This window comes from Uloborus diversus, chromosome 6, assembly GCF_026930045.1.
Source record: "Uloborus diversus isolate 005 chromosome 6, Udiv.v.3.1, whole genome shotgun sequence".
In the NCBI taxonomy this organism is placed as follows: domain Eukaryota; kingdom Metazoa; phylum Arthropoda; class Arachnida; order Araneae; family Uloboridae; genus Uloborus; species Uloborus diversus.
Window position 1 is genome coordinate 109,390,300 of NC_072736.1, and position 18,872 is coordinate 109,409,171.

The following is an 18,872-nucleotide window of genomic DNA, read 5'->3' on the forward strand; positions in this document are numbered from 1 at the left end:
CGGCACGCACTGGATTAATTCTCATCCTGCTAAGAGCATTTTATTTGCTGCGTAGAAGTAATAGTGGGTGTGTTGAATACTAAATTTAGTTTTTCAGTTGTTCTTGCGTTCAAAAAGAAGATAAATGATATCTAGCATGAAATAGTGATCTTCAGAAGCAGACATGACTTTTCAAGATGATTTGATAAGATTCAAAAACTGACGTTTAAAGAATCTGTCAAGGTTTTATTTCTGCGAGAGTTAATGTGTTAATGACAGAATTAAATGCTCAGAAAGATACCGTTATGTTTGTACCATTGAGTAAATATTTATGGAAGACCACCAGATGTATTTTTTTCATTTGAAAGCTGGTATGATTTTATTATTTTTACTATTTCTAAACTGTCAACATATTTTTTATTTAGTGCTTTGGGTAAATTTCTCCTTTATCCGGCAAAAGAGAAATATGTGCGTAAAAAACACGTTGTTTAACATTATTATGTGTTATTCTATGTTTCTCAAAGCAAACAATTTTATTCATGAAAATTATAAAAACCTGAAAAAAGCTTAAAATTGATATAAACACTTCCAAAATTTTAGGCGTAAAAAAGAGAAAAATATCCCTAAAAACACCCCCCTCCCCCCATAAAAATGGTAATAGCGCAGTTTGCACCATGATACCTTTTACCCGTTTTCCCTTTTATCTTTATGAACCTTTTTCTCAAAAATTTTTAATGATTAAAAATATTTAGTGTTTTCAAGATATATCTAAGAATCTACTGAAGTGAAATTTTACGACAATAATGTTTTTTCATAATTAACTAAGTTTTAGATAACATTAACTTTTTAAATGAAAGAAAAGAATAGTTTTTGACCATAAAAACAGCTGTTTAGGAAAAAGTATGAGTCCAAAGGCACACAAACTTTAATAAAATTATGAACATATAAATAAAATGTGGTGAAAATATTAGAGCAATATGTAAAGAAGTTTTCTTTTTTTAAAAAAGTGAGCATGAGATGGAAATTGATATTTTGAAAAAAAAAAAAAAAACGCTTTGAAATATTTATCAGCTGATCGCATATGTGTGGGGTTTTTTTTTTTTTTTAACATTTAAATTTATTTGCTTTTAATTAACATAGAAACATGAATTTTGTGTCATTAAAAAGCTCTGGATTTGAGTTATATAAAAATTAAAAAATTTACTTATTAAAGGTGTTAGGGTACTCCTAACCCTTAAGGAGGTAAAAAAAAAGCTTAAGGAGGAAAACCTGAGTTTTTTTTTTTTTTTTTTGCTCAACATTGAACATTCTGATAGGGATTCCTCACATCTCCTGCACTCTTAATTCCTGATCGTTGCTGTTTACAGTGGCAGATCTAGAAACTCGTGTCCCGGGTAGCAACTTTTGAGTGACAAACTGACAATCTCCCATTTGATGACCAAAGAGAGTCTAACTTGATTAAAAATTACCCTTTTAGGATATCAATTCTGAAAGTTTTAAGGAGGAAAAGCTCTTCTGACCTACTCTTCCCTACCTTAGTCAAACATTGCCTAAAATAGCGACTTTTGGAAATAAATCTCAGACATTTCTGCATGGCAATCCTCTTTCGGTCTCTTGTCTAACATCGCCAAAAAGCGTTTTCAAATGCGTTTTTTAGGATTTGTGCTTTAAGAGCTCCATTATCTATTACGATTTTCCCTAACATCCCCCAGAGATAGCTTAGAATTGTAGTTTTAGAACCTCTATTCTGAAAAATACCTAAATCAGAGCACTCGCTTTCCTAGTATCTCAACATATAGTTTAAAATTGCGTTTTTCAAAACTTGAATATTGAAATAATTCTGAGAACTGTTCCCAAACACTTCCCCTAATATTATACAGTCTAAAATGCGTTTTTGGGACATCTGCTCAAAAAATTTCCGGGGGAAGGGCCCAAAAAAGATATCTTGCGTCTTCAAGATTTCAGTTTTGAACAGTTTGCTAAGCAGATACACATAAAATGAAATTGAAATGTTTGCGCTAGGTAACTAATTTAGATATTTGGTGCATCTGTTTAAATCGTCCACCTATTACCTCTACTGAATATCTAACAATCGTAAAACAAATATTACTGGTATCACGTAAATACATTTGTTTTTCATCAGTGGTGCCGAGCACTTTTTTTACCAGAGGACCGCGCTTCAGACTGCGATGAATATCATAGGACACATGTAAAATTTAAATAATGTTACAAATCCTGTAAATAGTAATTATTGTAGTAACGTAACCTGTAAATAGTTTCCCGTAATGAATATACAACCCCTTAACATTCGGCCGAAGTATACAACCCCCTATTCTTTTTTTTCTTATTTCATTCACCGATTTTATCAATGAAAGTGTAGTTGTAGAACGTTGTAGCATTTTCTGGAATCTTTGAGATTTCTTTTCGGTGTGTATATAAGCCGTTAGCGATGGATAAAAAGTTAGTTTCGATTGAGATTTCGAACTGAGAGCGTATTTTGCTCTGTTTATTGCGAGGCATTTCGCTGTGTTGTTTTCGTATTTGGAAGTAAATACGTGTGTAAACGTTGAGTTTACGGTGTTGTGTGATAATTGCTTAATTGCTGATGAATAATTTAGCAGTTGTTGACGATCTTTCCTGTACATAGTGTAAATAAATTTCCTGTGTTTTTATCAAGAACTGTGTCTTCATTTCAAGAAAGTGGAAGTCGCACCGAATCCGTTACAATACATTGAATTTCAATCTAGATAACATGGGGTAACACGGAAAGAGAAAGAAAAGTACAGACCAGGAATTGTCATTACTACATACTTCCATAAAGGTTTCTAGTAACGACATAAGCTGTATCGTTACTAGAAATCTTAATGGAAGCCCGGTTTCCTAGAGATTTTCTAGTAAAACGGTCAGTTTTTTTTTTTTTTTTTTTTTTTTTTTTTTTGCAGTGTAGTGAAAAGTATGGTACTGCTATTAAGGCGTGGAGAGATTAACTAATCTGCTACTTCTAAATTTGAAAACGTACTAAAACAATCCGCAATATTTTGAGAACATGGAGTGCTTGTTGAGCTTAACTTTTCCTCTTTTCAGTAGAATAGAGAGTAGTACATTTTTAGCAACCAAGAGTAAAGTTATATAAAACTACTGTATATCAATAGATAGCTATAAAAGTGACTAAAACATGCATACTTATAAAATTCATTTCCCTCAAAACTGAAGGTTAAAACCTAAAAAATTTCTTCAAACTTTACTTTTAAGGTGCAGTATTATTTAACACTGAATTTCTTGAAAACCAACTGATAATTTTGAAATGGCTTGTCCCTGTAAAATACTGTTATGTGACTGGTCAACCAATAAAATGACTAAAAAAATTTCCATGAATGTCCTTCTCAATTGAAAAATCCTCATGGGTCAAGTCTCTCTAAGGGTCAAATCTCCCTAGTTTCCCCTAAGTACGAAAACTATTTCGATGAAGAGAACCATAAGATTGCTTTCAACGGTTAATGAATTCAGATGCATTCACGTTGCAGATCTGAAATGTATTTTAAAATGTTATCATTTGAGGCCTTTAATAAATGCAGTCGGAACTTATTTCCTGATTAATAATGGCGTTAAGATAAGGCGTCGAAGATAAGGATCGGTTGTGATAAGGTTTACCTTTGCGTCGAATGTTGCTTTAGGTGTCGTGAAACATTAAACTGAATATTTTAAGATGCAAAACACTTTAAGTAGTAACTAATAACACACAACATGTGACCTCCAACATCGTTGACTACTATGAACATTTCTGTAATATAAACAAACGGGACAAGGTAAAGTATTAAAGATCTATGTTTTGTCAATATATTTTTTTTACTTAATAATGGCGTGCTTATCTATACATTTAATTTCAAAAGGCATTAATTAAACATTTAATTTGGAGCTTTCAAGCACTGAAATAGTGAATTATAACTAATCAGTGGCGTAGGTGTGGTCTCCTAACGCCTCCCGCGAACCTAAAAGTTATTTTCCAATTATGAAAAATTAAGTTATTAGTTACTATTCAAAAACTTCAAAAAAAAAAAAAAAAAAATCGTGTATGTTTGTATGTCTATGTGAAATTAAAGTAATTCTGACTGCTTTTATTTAATTCAGAATTCAATTTTCTTTGCTTGGATTCCCCTTACGGAATTTCTTGCTACATTACTAGTAGTGATGTGCCGGATCGTTAAAAAAGTAGATCCGCGGATACGGATACGGATCATTCGTGTCAAGATCCGCGGATACGGATCTCAATTTTTTTTTAAACCCAATTCAATTATGCAAGTGTAAAATTTGTTACGGAAGATATTCCCGTCAGAATAATGGCAATTTCTTCAAAAAATGTCAACTGCGGCAAAAATATAATCAAGACTGATTTACTCTTTAAAGAATTCTCGTTAAAATTGAGGGAGAGTTGGAAGGAATGGGTCAACGCTGCATTAACGCTTGGATGGAATGTGAAAAAATATTTCTAGCTTACTCGTAGATTTAGGATACAGGAGCAAGTGTAAAGCTGCTACTGGACAGGCTAGAAATAATTTTTCCCATTTTATTTCTGCATAAATGCAGCGCTGACCCCATTCCATCGAACTTCTTCGACCGACGAAATACAGAGCCGGGAACACCTTTACAAACAGTAAATAGAGAATTTAGTCTCATTTGTTATGAAGGTTGCCGAGAAAAACAAAAATGAAGAATAACAGAAACCCCAAATCAATAACAAAAACTAATATTAAATTGAAAATTAAAAATCAGAAGTGCCAGAGAGCTGACCTCATATTAAGATGAATTTCGCGGGTTAGAACACACATTTGTTAACAAATATGAACTGACAGCAGGTAAAAATTTTAAATCATTGAGCTTTTTCTCCTTATCTTCCGACTATGAAATCGCTACCAATCACGCGTATAAAGGCTTAGAATTACATTTAAAATTTACTTAACAAGATTATAGCTCCTAATGTATATAAGTTGGAAGTTTCAAAGAAATATCAAATGCAGAAAACTTCGTTCTCTCAATTAGGGCCAACATTTTTAACGTACGGGTAAATTTTTACTACCATAATTGTGAAAAACGTTAAATCCGTTTTTAATTAATATCTCCGGTGATTAAAAATCCATAAAAACGAGGCCAAGCCAAGAACTTTCGATCAAGTCACCTTTTGAACGAAAAATGAACTATCAAAATCGGTTCATCTGTTTCGAAGCTACGATGCCACAAAAAGACACACTGATATACACTTTTAAAACTTATTTCCCCTTCCGTTTTGCAACAAGGGGGGAGGGGTACAGATTGGCTTCTGAAATGATACCTTATATAATTTAAATAGGGAATAAAACCTAATTTAAACGGAATTTAAGAGTCTTTTTTATTCAAATATTTAACATTTTTTAGAATAGAAATGATCCGTTTAAGATCCGTCAAAAAAGTAACGGATACGGATACAGATCTTTATTTTCCCTCTGATTTCCGCGGATACGGATATCCGGAACATCACTAATTACTAGTAGAAGATAATCGAGAAATTTTAGCTGATGAAATTAATTTCAGTTTTTGAGTATATATTTCCATTTGCTATATAAGAAAAACAAATGTAATGAGACATTTTGTTGTGTTGCAAATTCTTCATGCTGCCGTCTTTTAAATCATTTTAGTTACCCCCCCCCCCCCCCCCCCCGCTTCCGTCTTTTTTTTTAGCAGCTTGACTTGTCAATGCAATGAAACGGAAATTTGCTGCTTGTTTTGTTTTTAATGACTTAAGGGAGGAAAGAACAAAAATTTATAATTAACTAAGACTCAAATTTTCTTTTTTTTTGACTCAAAATTAAGTTATTGTGAAAAATCTTTACTGCAATTTCAAGGACTGACAAATAGGAATGTTCCTCTCATTCGTTGATCTGTTAAAAAGTCTTCTCCCCATGGAACATTTTTAAAAATAATAACTGACACACATACATATTTTTTTTTTCTATTTGCATCACACCGATAAACGCCGAAATTTTGATAAACTTTTTGTATACTGCAAACCATTGAAATATATTTCATTTGTTTATATACCGAATTATCTGCTAAATCTTGCTCCTGTAAAGACAGTAATCAAGTGATTGCTTCATAAACCTCGAACTTTCAAATCAATTAGTTCATCGAACTCCTGTATTATAGCTTCAATAGGTTTGGATCAGCAAATTGGAAGACTCTTGAATAAAACAATAGTAACACTTTCGATTAACCGCGGAAATGGATGGCACAAGTGCTGCGCCAAAAGATAATAAAATAACAAGTGTATGTACAATGAAGAAAGCACATAATAAAATAAATAAGCACATAAATAAATAAAACAAAAACAACTGAGTTTAAATGTACAATTTTTCAAAAAGAAACGAGCTGATGTCACATGACTTCCTTTTACTCCAATTTAATGTCATTCCCCCATTATTGGCAATTTTAATGTGATTCAATAGTTTACTCTCTAAATATCAACAACAGTGGCCAAATTGAAACCAAATTAAAAAAAAAAAAAAATCCGCCAAATTAGTCCCCAAGTTGGCGACAAAACTTGGCGACCAAAAGACTGGCGATATATCGCCAAGTGTATTATAACACAACTTGAGTTTACATCGAACTTAACAATGATTTTCCCCCAAAAAGGGACAAAAGACTCCCTTAGGAACATCCGAATGCAACCAAAGGAGAAGGTGCACAACTAGACCCCACTAGGAGTCTTCTTACCAAATTTCAACTTTCTAGGACATACCGTTTTTGAGTTATGCGGGATATATACACACATACATACGTACATACAGACGTCACGAGAAAACCCGTTGTAATTAACTCGGTGGTCGTCAAAATGAATATTCCGGGTATCTGTACGTTCCTAGACATATATCCACGTGTGATCGGGTCGAAAAAAAAACTCAACATTCATTCGGGGGTGAGAAAAATGGAAATTAAGGCCGATTTTTGAGTGAAAATTTTTTCGCGAATACAATACTTCCTTTTTTGTAAAAGGAAGTAAAAACAGTCATTGGTATTTGCTTTTTGCAGCGAAAATACATGTTCCTGATTGTTAATTGACTCGCGAATAATTTACTGTATTGCAGTATAAAATAATAGTCCACGAGAAAACTCATGCAGACTTAGACGTTACCGGGTTTAAAACTGTAGTAAAAATTGCAATTTTTTTATTAAAAGGAAAATTGCTTCTAAAAAGGCATACTGATATTTTTCGTTTTAGTAGTAATTAAGTTAATGGTTATGAACCTTTTTTTTCCAATTTAGATTCTAATGTTTCGGAAAATTAAGTACTGATTGCGAAACGTTTTCGTCAAACATAGATACTAATAAAATAAGGTAAGAAATAACAAGGTCAAAAAGCACAAATTGTAGATTACTGCAGACACGTGTTTCGGCGTTACAAAGAACGCCTTTTTCAATGCAAAAGAAATGAGCTTATGGGTAAAAAGACATCCGACAAAAGACATCCGTTTTTGTCGGATGTCTTTTCATCCATAAGTTCATTTATTTTGTATTGAAAAAGGCGTTCCTTATAACGCCTAAACACGTGTCTGCAGTAATCTACAATTTGTGCTTTTTGACATTGTTATTTCTTACTTTACTTTTCACCACAAAGGTAAATATTTATCGTTGAAATTAATACATTCACAAATTTTGTCTTTTTGAATAATTAAGAGCAGACCCCGTATACTTACGAAATTGCTAGTCTGTGCTCGAATACAGGGTGCCAAAATTTCGAAAGTTTTTAAGGATTCGCAATGAAATGGTTATGAAATGCAGTTGATTGCAAACCACATTGCACCCCGGCATTGAAAGTAACACAACTCAAAACCTGCAAAATCGCAGTTGTGTCACTTTTAAGTTCAGTGAAAAGATAGAAATGAAACAGCGTTGAATGTTGTTATTCCACTTCTGTTTAAAGTTATTTCCAATTTTCGTAGTACTACTGCTTTTTGGTTCAGCTTTTAAGTGCTTAAATTTACTATAAATTATGTTTGCACATTCTGTAGAATAAATTTTCCCAAATTTATCAAGATCCACAGAATTACGTAGAATACGACCTGTCCAATGCCTTGTCCGCGCAAAATAGAAATGTTTTACCTCTTTGGCTTATTTATTAAATCACCACAAGGTGGCGTATTCAAAATCTAGATCTTTGAATTAAGCATTACGTTTCGGTAAATTTGAACCACTAATGAGCGTTCTGTTAGAAACATTTTATTTATTAATAATAATTTTTTTTTTTATACATTTAAGCATATAATTTTACGAGAGTTAAATTTTGTACCTCAGAGCCAGAAGAACGTAAGTCACATTATGGTAATTTTACAGGAGAGAGGGAAAACTTTTTTTCTGATGCGTGCGAAAGATGGGACGCGCGCTCTTTTAACCCTGGTAAATAATTGAAAAGGATAGTTTTTTAAAGAATTTTATTCACATGGCTCGATGCGGAATAGGCTTTTCCATACAATGCACTAATAAGCGGAAAATCGCAATTCTTGGACTTACGTCCGTCTGGCTCTCAGGTACAGAATTGAGGAACAGAATTTTAAAAATAATAAAAAAATATAAATTATAAAAAATCCTTCTACCTCACATACTGTTCCGAACCTGAATAAGTAAAAAATTAAATAAATAAATAAACAAATAAATTAAATTTAAAGGCAACTGATGTCTTAGCTTATCTATTAAATAAGTAGCTTAATAATAATTTTCAAAAAAAGAGAGAGAGAGAGAGAGAGAAAAAGAATATATAATATTAACCACTTGTGCATGCGTGTCTCTAGTCCATTCCCTTCCAGACTGTAAATGTCAAATAGGTCAATACTGATACCATTGGATACAGGATATCCAGGGGAAGCCATTCTGCTCAATTTCACTCGCCTAAATCCTAAGAAGTTGTCCAGAAAATATTTTCTTTTGTAAGATCTTTAAATAAAGGAATTTGAATTTTCTACCGTAGAAGCTAATGTTAAAAGTTTTTGCATTATTCAAAACATTTTTCTTGAAATAAACAATTCAAAAAACTCTTCATGAACTTATGAAACATGTAAATGAAAAGTTACTGACGAAAATTTTCGAAGAAAAAATAAAAGGTTAATCCGACTTTTCCCTCAAATGGTATGTTCAACAACGTAAGACAGGTTTTCTTACTATGGCACAGTTATAACTGAAAAATGATATTTACAGGGTGCCTTTAGTACCCCTGCTCTTGTTAGGAAAAAAAAAAAAATAAGGGGGAAAAAGCACGAAAAAAGCTTATTATGGTCAGTAAAAATATTGGAAATAAGAAAAACAAAAGTCAAAAATTTTTTAAAGAAATAATATTGGAAAATACTGCAATCCCAAGACACCTCATTTCCATATTTCATTTTTCGATTTGAATGAAGTTTCGTTTTGTTAAGCAAAAAAAAAAAAAAAAAAAAAACCCTAAATTTTTAGTGATTACGGAGAATTCCGTTTATTAGTGCATTGAACAATATGAACGTAGTTTCAAAAAAAAAATCCTCCTTAATTATTTAACAGCTGTAAAAGAGCGCAAGCCCCATCCTTTGTATGCACCAGGCAAACGTTTTCCCGCTCTCGTGTAAACTAGCGATTATATGACTTCTTTCTTGTCTTGAGGTATACCAGTACCAGTACCGGCTCTAGAACAAGTTTTCGGAGTATTTCATCGTCTGTGAGTGATATTTTTGTATGACCCTCGCCTTTAATGCTGCTAAAGAAAGGACTTCAATCTCGAGCATTTTCCGATGGAAAGCCACCACACCCACATGTGTGCTCGGCTATGACACATATGAACCCTCGCTCTTATTTGTGTGTGTGCAATTGTAGCCATTTTGAATGACGTTAGAGGAAGGAATGGGGTTTTGACTATATTCTCCCCAGGAAATTTTCGAAATTAAATATTTTTTATTAATGAAATTTTCCGAAAGTCGTAAAAACGCAACTGGGGGACACTTTTGACATTACTGGAAGTATTGGTATTAGGAACTGCCGCCCAGAAATTTTTCAAAATGGAACTTCTAATACTGCCATTTTGGGCGATCATCAAAGATGTTAGCGGAAGGGGGGGGGGGGGGGACTTTCCCTCGGCATTTTTTCAAAATTGAAATTTTAAAAACGCAACTTTTTATGACCTCCGACTATATTAGGAGAAGAGAGTGGTTCGGGGTTCTCCTCAAGAAATTTTGCGAAATATAAGACCCAAAATCTCCAATCGTATGCCACCCTTTATGACGTTAAGGGCAGGAACTTTCGGAACTGTCCCACGGAAATGTTTCGGAAAGAATTCCAAAAGCGCAATTTCAGACGATCTTCCTTGATGTCAGGGGAAGTTGTGGGCACTCCCTCAAAGAAAAAAGAAAAAAAAAATTGAACTTTGACATCTTGAATTTAAATTATGTTTTTTGCAATCACGAGTGTGTGTATGTAGGCGTGTGTGTTTGTGTGTCTTCTGGGGGGGGGGGTATATGTATATGGTGTGTAGATGTATGTGTGTGTATGTAGGTGTATGTGTAGGCAAGGTAGTGACGCAACCTGGAGACGGTTTTCGCTAGAGGAGCAGCATCGTGAGGCGGCCGGCCGACGGTGGTGCTGCAGAGGGAGGCGGAAGGAAAATAAAATCATAGGAGTTCAAAACTGTCAAGTGAGAACAATAAGCAATCGTGATTGCTCAAAAAAAAAAAAAAAAAAAAAAAAAGAAATCGAAATTATAGTTCTAAAACAGCGATTTCAAGCCATTTTTGATGACGTTAGAAGTAGTGATAAAGGTTCAAAAATCCCCCCTCCCAACGAAAATGTTTCGATAGTTAAATTCTAAAAACGAAATTGTGTGCCATTTTTGGAAAGGATCGAGTTTGGTAATGCCCCCCCCCCAAAAAAAATTAAACTAAAATTCTAAAATCGCAATTTTTGGATACTTTTTTTGCAAGGTCGCAGCTAGGCATTGGTGTAAGGTTGACTTGCATGACACTATACGCTCCAGGATAACCCTCCACCTACCACTGCAGGTGGTTTAACTTTAAACCGAAATCCCCCCCCCCCCTTTTTACCTGCAGTTTAAAACGTAGGGCAGTAGTCATCAAAAGTCTAAGGCATTGTCAACAAAAGCTGGAGTCGCCGTGTGGTACAGGCGGACTTTGAAAAATTTTATTTCAAGCTCAGCTTTCAGTTTAATCGAATTTCGAGTGATGTGGGAGTCTAGGGCCTTAGTTGAAAAAAGCTCTTGACCAAAAAAAAAAAAAAAAAAAAAAGTAAAGAACAGAAAAGATTTATTATTATTACTAGCAAAAATACCCGGCGTTGCCTGGGTCAGTAATAATTATGAGAAAAAATCGTTACTTGCTTTTTTTTTCTGGTTTAAGTGAAAGAATTTAAAACACATTTTTTTGACATGATTAAAAGTAGAGTTTCTTCCTTACCCATAAAAGTAAAATAGCAATAAGTATAAAGAACAAAATAGTATTGATTTAGAAACGAAAGCACTATATTTAAGCATATACAAATTTTCAAAACATGAAATTATTCTTCTCATGTTTAAAAAGATTAATCTGTTGATACTTTTTTTTTAACATGGAGTCTAAAACCTTCTCTGTATTGCTATTGACGTTGCTCGTTAATCCCCTTATACTTGCTTTAGTTATTTTGGGAAATTTCAATCATTGTGGGCTCTTGGTGCGATTTTACCGAATTTGCGGGAATCGTTTTGGGATACCTTCGATGATGCTCCCTCCTTCTTTCCTTACTTTGTAAAAACGATGTATTAATTTTCGTTACAAAGATATTATCGCCAGGTGCTGAGATACTTTTGGTCACCATAAAATGGTGCTAAAGAGTTTCATTCGAAATGTTTCCAAAATACGTAGTAAAATTTGACGATTGTTTGAAATTGTGCAAAAAGGAAAAATTAATGGAAGTTTTTGTACTGTTTATGGATTTGCTTAATTTAAATGTTGGATTATTTAACACAGTAAAAAAAGTTTTTTAGATTCTTTGATTGGCGATATTTTGTTTACATGGTGAAAACTGAGAAATATTATGACGTAGTCTTCGGCTTCAAAAACAGCAACATTGAAAAAAACTGCCAAATGCATCAGCTACGGAAATATTTCTGCAAAAATTTTGGCGATCTGCTGGTTGATTGGATAATGAGTAAGTGTTCAATCAGCATAAATAATAATAAAAACCATTAATTACACTAAAGTTCCGTTTAAATGGAAAATGATCAGCCAAATCATGTATTATTTGCCAATCTTGTGCAAAAATCTTACTTCAAGATTTGACTTGAGAAAAGCCTTGAACAGTTACGAAAAGCAAAGATAGTCAACAATACAACAATAGTCGCTATCGACAGGGAGTTGAGATGATACACTAAATAGTGTATTGAATTTAGGAAAGCCTTCGAACATGGAACTAAAAAGCTCATAACTCGTATTTTATTCTACTTAGAAATTTCGAATAAGTGCCATCTTCAGCAGAAAAATCAGAGCTTTCGATGGACATATAATGTAAATATGTGCAAGTATTTTTTCATCCCTATATTAGAGAATTTATACGAAAATTGTATTTTATTGCTCCCCTAAGGGGGGTTTTGCCCCCCATAACGGGACGAAAACTACCCTATGTGTTATTCTGATGCATAAGCTATATTATTGTAAAGTTTCATCAAAATCCGTTCAGTATTTTTTGCGTGAAAGAGTAACAAACATCCATACATCCAAACATCCATACAGACAAACTTTCGCAGATATAATAGTAGTAAGATTTTGAATATTTGGTGTTCTAAGGTTATTTTTTCAACAATTCAAAATATTTTAACATTATTGCCTGCTTGCGAATTTCAAACATTTTTATCCAAAAAAATAACAGCACTAAAAATTTTTTTTGCACTGAAAGATAAAGAAAATATTGTAGATTCAGGATTATTTTAATTTTTAGTTTCAAGAAATAGGGAAAATTTTTTTTGTGAAACCGAAATTAGTTTTGACATTGACGGAAGTTTGAGGTTAATAGACTGAATTGTACAATTACAAAAAAGGAAAAAAAAAATCCAAATAATTTACTTTTTCGTAACAACCTGTCAAAAGGAAAAAAAAAAGAATAAAACTACATAATTATGTTGAATTAGTTTTCCTTTTGTTAACTAAACTTTTCAATTCATTTTCGTCTTTCTTAAGGACGAAATAATTGTACTTTTAGCGGTCTTTCCCGTAAAAGTAAAAAGCATGAAAGAAGGCATAATGCATCCTAAAGAATCGCTAAAAACCGAAAAAAAAAAAGTCAGAAAAAAATAAAATAATTAAATAAATAATGAAAAATTTAAAATCGGAAAGAAAGGTTTTGAGATGTTTGAGATGGGGAAAATGTGTGTGTGTGTCGGTTTGTAACGCGCCCCCCCCCCCCATTCTTATATTTTACTTTTGGGCTGAACATTTTCCGGTCACTTTTGAACAGTTCAAAAACTTAACGTTAGTGCTTACGGTGAAATTTAAGACAAATACAAATCCCGAACTTAAAAGAAGCAAATTTGTTTCAAACAAACTTAGTTGGAAAAAGCTCTTGATAATGAACATATAAGGAACAGTTTTTCGTTCACTTTTGAACAGTTCAAAAAACCTTAACATAAACACACATTAACACGTACTTAAAAGGAAACTTAAGGCAAATAAATATCCCAAACTTAAAGGTGGATTTGCTTCAAATAAACTTTGTTGAAAAAGCTCTTGATGAACAAAATGCATAGAAAAGTTTTTATTATTATTATTATTATTATTTGGCTACTTAAGGGTATTTTTCGAAGAGTTCAAAAATTTTTAACATTAAGGACATTTGACACCAAAAGAATGTGCAGGTTCTGAATACATTCTGAGTTTTTGGCTTCAAGAAATAGAAAAAAAAGGTATTAATAAAAATCGAAATACTATATCTTGTAGGCTTAACAATGACGCAAGTCAGAGATATGACTAAATCAAATTGAAATGAATTCAAAGTGCAAATGTTTTTACTTGGGTTGAGGAGTCAGAGGGAGAATGATCAACTTTGCAGTCTTGGCAGAAATGCAGACATGGAGGGAAAATGCCCGACTTTCGGAATTTTAAAGTCTTCAACTCCCAAATCTGACTCCTTTATCCCAAAATTAGTCTGATTACAACTCCAGTTCTCCGTTGAACTTGGCCTAGCCAAATGTTTATGTGCAAATTATTTGGGTCACAATCCAAGAGCAAACATTATTATTTTTTAACAAGTGTTTTCTTTATTATCATAGATAAATATGTCGACAACTTCCGAAGGAAGAACTGAAGTTCTTAGCACACAAATTGCATCATATCTACCTCCACCTGCAAGGTTTCCCAACGCTCCAAACGCCGTCAGAGTACCGTCCAGACCTGCAAAACGGCCGCCACCTAGACAACCATACTATCCAGTACCACCACAGACCAACCCAAGACCTCAATATACCCATGAAGCCAACCAAAAGAGTGAAGAGCTAAAAGAGGTCATCACCCAACAACCACAGACACAGCCACCAGCAAGAAGAATGGCAGATTCTTTAGAAGAATACGAGGACAGTACAGGTTATAAACGTAAGGAAGAAAAGCAACCTATCATCAGGCCAAAGCCCAGAACTGAGTAAGAAAAATTCTTTTCTAAATGCAGTGGAACTTCGTTGAAAGAATGTGCTATAATGTTAGTTTTTCAAAAAAATTATTATTTTGATGGGAGGGGGTGCGGGGATAAAGAAAGCCCTGTCTCCAAAGTTAAAGGGATTCAGATTAACGAATATAAACTTCACACACAATCCAAAGTAACAAAATTTATTTTTCAGTATTATTATTGCCAGTTTTGGATACTCAAAAAAAAGTTAAACTATTTATTATTCGAGCTTTTTTCTTTTTGCCATTTTTTATCACTCTGGTATGAGGGAATTCTTAAATTGTTCACCAATTTTCAATTACAATCACAATTTGAAAAACAAAATCAAGAGACAGAAAACGTTTTGCTAAATACCTCGAGAAGTGCAGTAGTACAAAAACAAATGAAATTCGGTACGAATATAGTTTATTGTAAGACATAATATGCATAAAACAAAGATTAAAATGTCATTCATTGGCATGAGTAATGGTCAAGAGTCCAAACTTCAGATTGAGAGATGATAGTGAAAAGGGGGCTAGTATGGCTTGTGGTCGCTTCTGTCAGACACACAGCATGCACAACGAGTAGTCACGCTGTTAACAAGCATGTTCAATAGTACTTGTGAAAGTTGCACTCATTCCTCCTCTTTAGATCAGTTTTCAACACCTGAATGGTTCTGAGTGAGAATGAATGTGTTGCAATTGTAATGTTATAAGCATGTTTAACACACTTATGGTTTGAATATTTGGCTGGCTGTTCCATTTAGTGAATGTCTTTGCTTTCTGGATGGTCATCAACCAGCCCCGTCCTATGCGGTAATGCATAGTTATCCATAATAATGAACAAAGGGTCAGTAGCACCCCTGAAAAGTTGCACATAAAACCAATTTACATTAGTTTTACAATAAAAACCAAATATTTCGGGTGAAGGCAACCCTCGCAACTACAGCACCACCTCTTGCCATTTACAGAACTAGAATCAAACACATAGAGCGATGTACGGATATCTTGAATGATCACTGCTTTGCCACCATATATTTTTTAAGAGAATTTTTTTTCTATCTATTAATTTTTTTCACTTTGTTTTTTGTTTTGCATTCACCACTCTCACAGAAGGGAATTCCAAACTTGCTCATCCATCTCTCTGCTGTTCACTTGAGGAAATGTAGTAAAGTTATGGTGTCGAAGCAGAAAATTTTATTAGAAAATAAATCTAAAACATAAGGGTGAATAACAAAAAATAATTATACCTTCATTTTATTCATTTTTTCTAAATATCCTAAACCATACTATATTTACAAACTTTCTCTTTTTAACCTAAAACTTAGTTCTTAAGTTGCCTTCAAAAAGAAAAGATATAAATGTAACTTGCAAAAAGCTGCTACAGATATGTAGTATTTTCAAATGCACTCTTATAAATAAGCACACACCTTTGTGCCTGTTGTTAAAAAATGAGAGGGAAATCAACGGAGATAAGTGACACTCATCCCCAATTCCACTGCAAATGTGTGTTAACAGTTTGTTCTTCAAAACATTTACAGTTGGCATCAATGCAACTGTGTTGAAGAGAAATTTTGAAGTCACAATTCAAAAATGTTTGATCATTTAATTATGTAACATTGAGTTGCTCACAGAAAGAGTACCATAAGATGGTTGTTGTCACAGAAGAATATGGATGAGAGTAGTAAAACACTAAAGCGATTGAAAAGAAAAATCTGAAAATATCACAAATGAAATCGGTTTTGTTGAAACTATTTTCAAACGATATTGAATTACATTTAGAAAAAGCCAAATAGCAAGGTCTTATCGTAATTAAATTAGTATGCATGGTCCAGCAAGTATTTTTATCTTCTGTACCTTTTAAAATTCTTTTAGAAACATATTTTGAATCTATCATGAACTTCAGCGGATATCAAAATAACACAAGTACTTTTTTTTTCAATTTTAAAACATTTTATTTAAAAAAAAAATTAAAGTTAATGTTGTTTGTTTAAAATTTAGTATGCTCCCCAATATAAGTACCCAACATCTCAAAAACTAAAATTAAATAAAAAAGCACATACATTATTAGAGTGATTACTCTCAAAAAAGTCTTTATAGTCAAAGTTGTGAATGAGAACTGTTTCCAAAATGATCAATAAGCTCAATCCAAATACCATCTCACTGAAAGACCTTTCTATGAGGTTTAAATATTTTTGTGAGGACAGCTTTTCTAGTCAAAAACATGATTCTCCGCACTTACACAAGTGTTAAACTATATGCAACCACAACAACTCCAATAATGAATGTGAATTATAAATGGAAATAATTCCCAATTCGTTTTTCCGTAGCATTATAATATTTTGTATTGTAATACTGACACATAACTGAAAATAGTGTGTTTAATCTATTTTGTTTATGTACTTAAAAATTTCCCAGACATGGGTGCATGAAGATATTTAATGTAGCACAAAAATACTTTGACGCTTGAGAGCTAAAACCGATAGACTATGCACTATGCAAGTTAAAATTAACATGTACAATTTAAATTTCAGGAAAAAGAATCCTCAAAAGAAAAGAGTAAAAGCAGAATCTGAAAGAAATTGCTGTTGTTTCTGTTGTCAAACTCTTTGTTATGAAGTGTGCACGCAATTTCAAACGCAATTACTATGAATTGAATGACTTTTCATATTTGAACAATTAAGCTGAATTAGCATTACAGATTATGAAGTATTCCTGTAAACTACTTCTGAAAACAACTTTGAAAGAAGAAAAGTATTTTTGAAATGTTTATAACTATTGAAGCTATTGCATAACAAGATTTTTTAATATTTATTTATTTATGAAAGCAATCTATAAGTATCGTTCTGTCCATGTTACATCCCTGTATATTAAAGATATATGAAATCCTTAAGCCTTGGATTATTGAGGAAAAAACTGCTGGTAAAGAAAAATGGTGCTATCAGGAAGAAAAATCTTCATTTTCACAGCCTATTTAGAGCTTGAGATTTAAAGTTGAAACATATGTAACAAATGTGTGGAACAAAGTAAAATACTGTACAAAATAAGTTCATGCAAATAAATAAATGATTTTTTTTGTTTTTAATGACATCAAATGTTTAAATGTGTTAGACTTCTGGTTTTATTTCTTGAAAATAAAACTATTGTAAATGATTAGTTTTGCATGAGTCCCAATTAATTAATTGAACAATACATGATGCACTTCGTAAACAAAGAAGTTTGTTACTCCTTCATGTTTTATGGGATTTTAATCAGGACTGCAGATTTGATTTTGGGGTAAAGGAGTCTGAGATTTTCCCTCAAATTCTGCAACTCTGCTAGTTCTAAGGTTCATACTCTTCCAAACAAAATGAATTTCAGGCATTTTCAGGAGTCAAAAGCAGAATTTTCAGGAGTAATAACACGAGCAGATTGTAATATATTTAGTATATAGTACTTTGTATATTATATATTTGCAGTATATTTAGTATTATCAATGCTAAATATGCTACAAAATAGCAATAGCACTACTAAATAGCGATAAGGAAAATACGCTTAATAGCAGTTAACACAAAACCTAGGACATGCTTTTGGTTTGTTCTCTAGTGGCAGTTATGATCAGTAAAAGTAATGGGCATGTTCGAATGGAGTAACCGGTCAGTCAGTTCGAACATACCCCATGTCTTTGCGAAAAGCACTGGGTATTCTGTATAATACAAGATTTTTGATTGGTTCTAGCTGCAGCAGCCTTCACAACATGGAATTAAAATTAGCGATTGTTAAAGTTGTATTTTGAGATTGATGAAGCACTTTTACTAGTGAAAATTATTTTCATGAGGAGAGGGGGGAAATCAGGAGGTTAGAACAAAAATTCAAGAGTTTTAAGGACCCTTAGAAGAAAAAATTAAATTTCAGGAGTTTCCAGGAGGAGTACAAACCCTGTAGTTCTTGTGGAGTATTACTGATTTTCAGGTAAAGGAGTCGGATATCAAAAAGGGTCAAAAATTCCCGGAGTCAGTGTGGAAGCCAGAGTTGATCAGTTTAGCTCAGACTCAGCAGCCCTGATTTAATTGAGGGTAAATTAGCACAAATACAAGCACACAATACTGTACTCTCACAAATTTGGTATAATTTGGCGGATGGCCAAATCATAAACAACGTAAATTTTATTGTTGCGTAAGGAACAAAATGCATGTCATTTATACGCAATGCAGCATAATCACATGGGTTTTACCGATATTTTAATCAACA

The 18,872-nt window shown here is 33.0% G+C and overlaps 1 long non-coding RNA gene across 1 annotated transcript; it reads left to right on the plus strand.

Moving 5' to 3' along the window:
- Positions 1-77: 77 nt before the first annotated feature.
- Positions 78-17,719, plus strand: LOC129224691 (uncharacterized). Its single transcript, XR_008580705.1, has 3 exons — positions 78-350; positions 14,276-14,640; positions 17,177-17,719. It is a non-coding gene; the product is annotated as an uncharacterized LOC129224691 (long non-coding RNA).
- Positions 17,720-18,872: the final 1,153 nt, after the last annotated feature.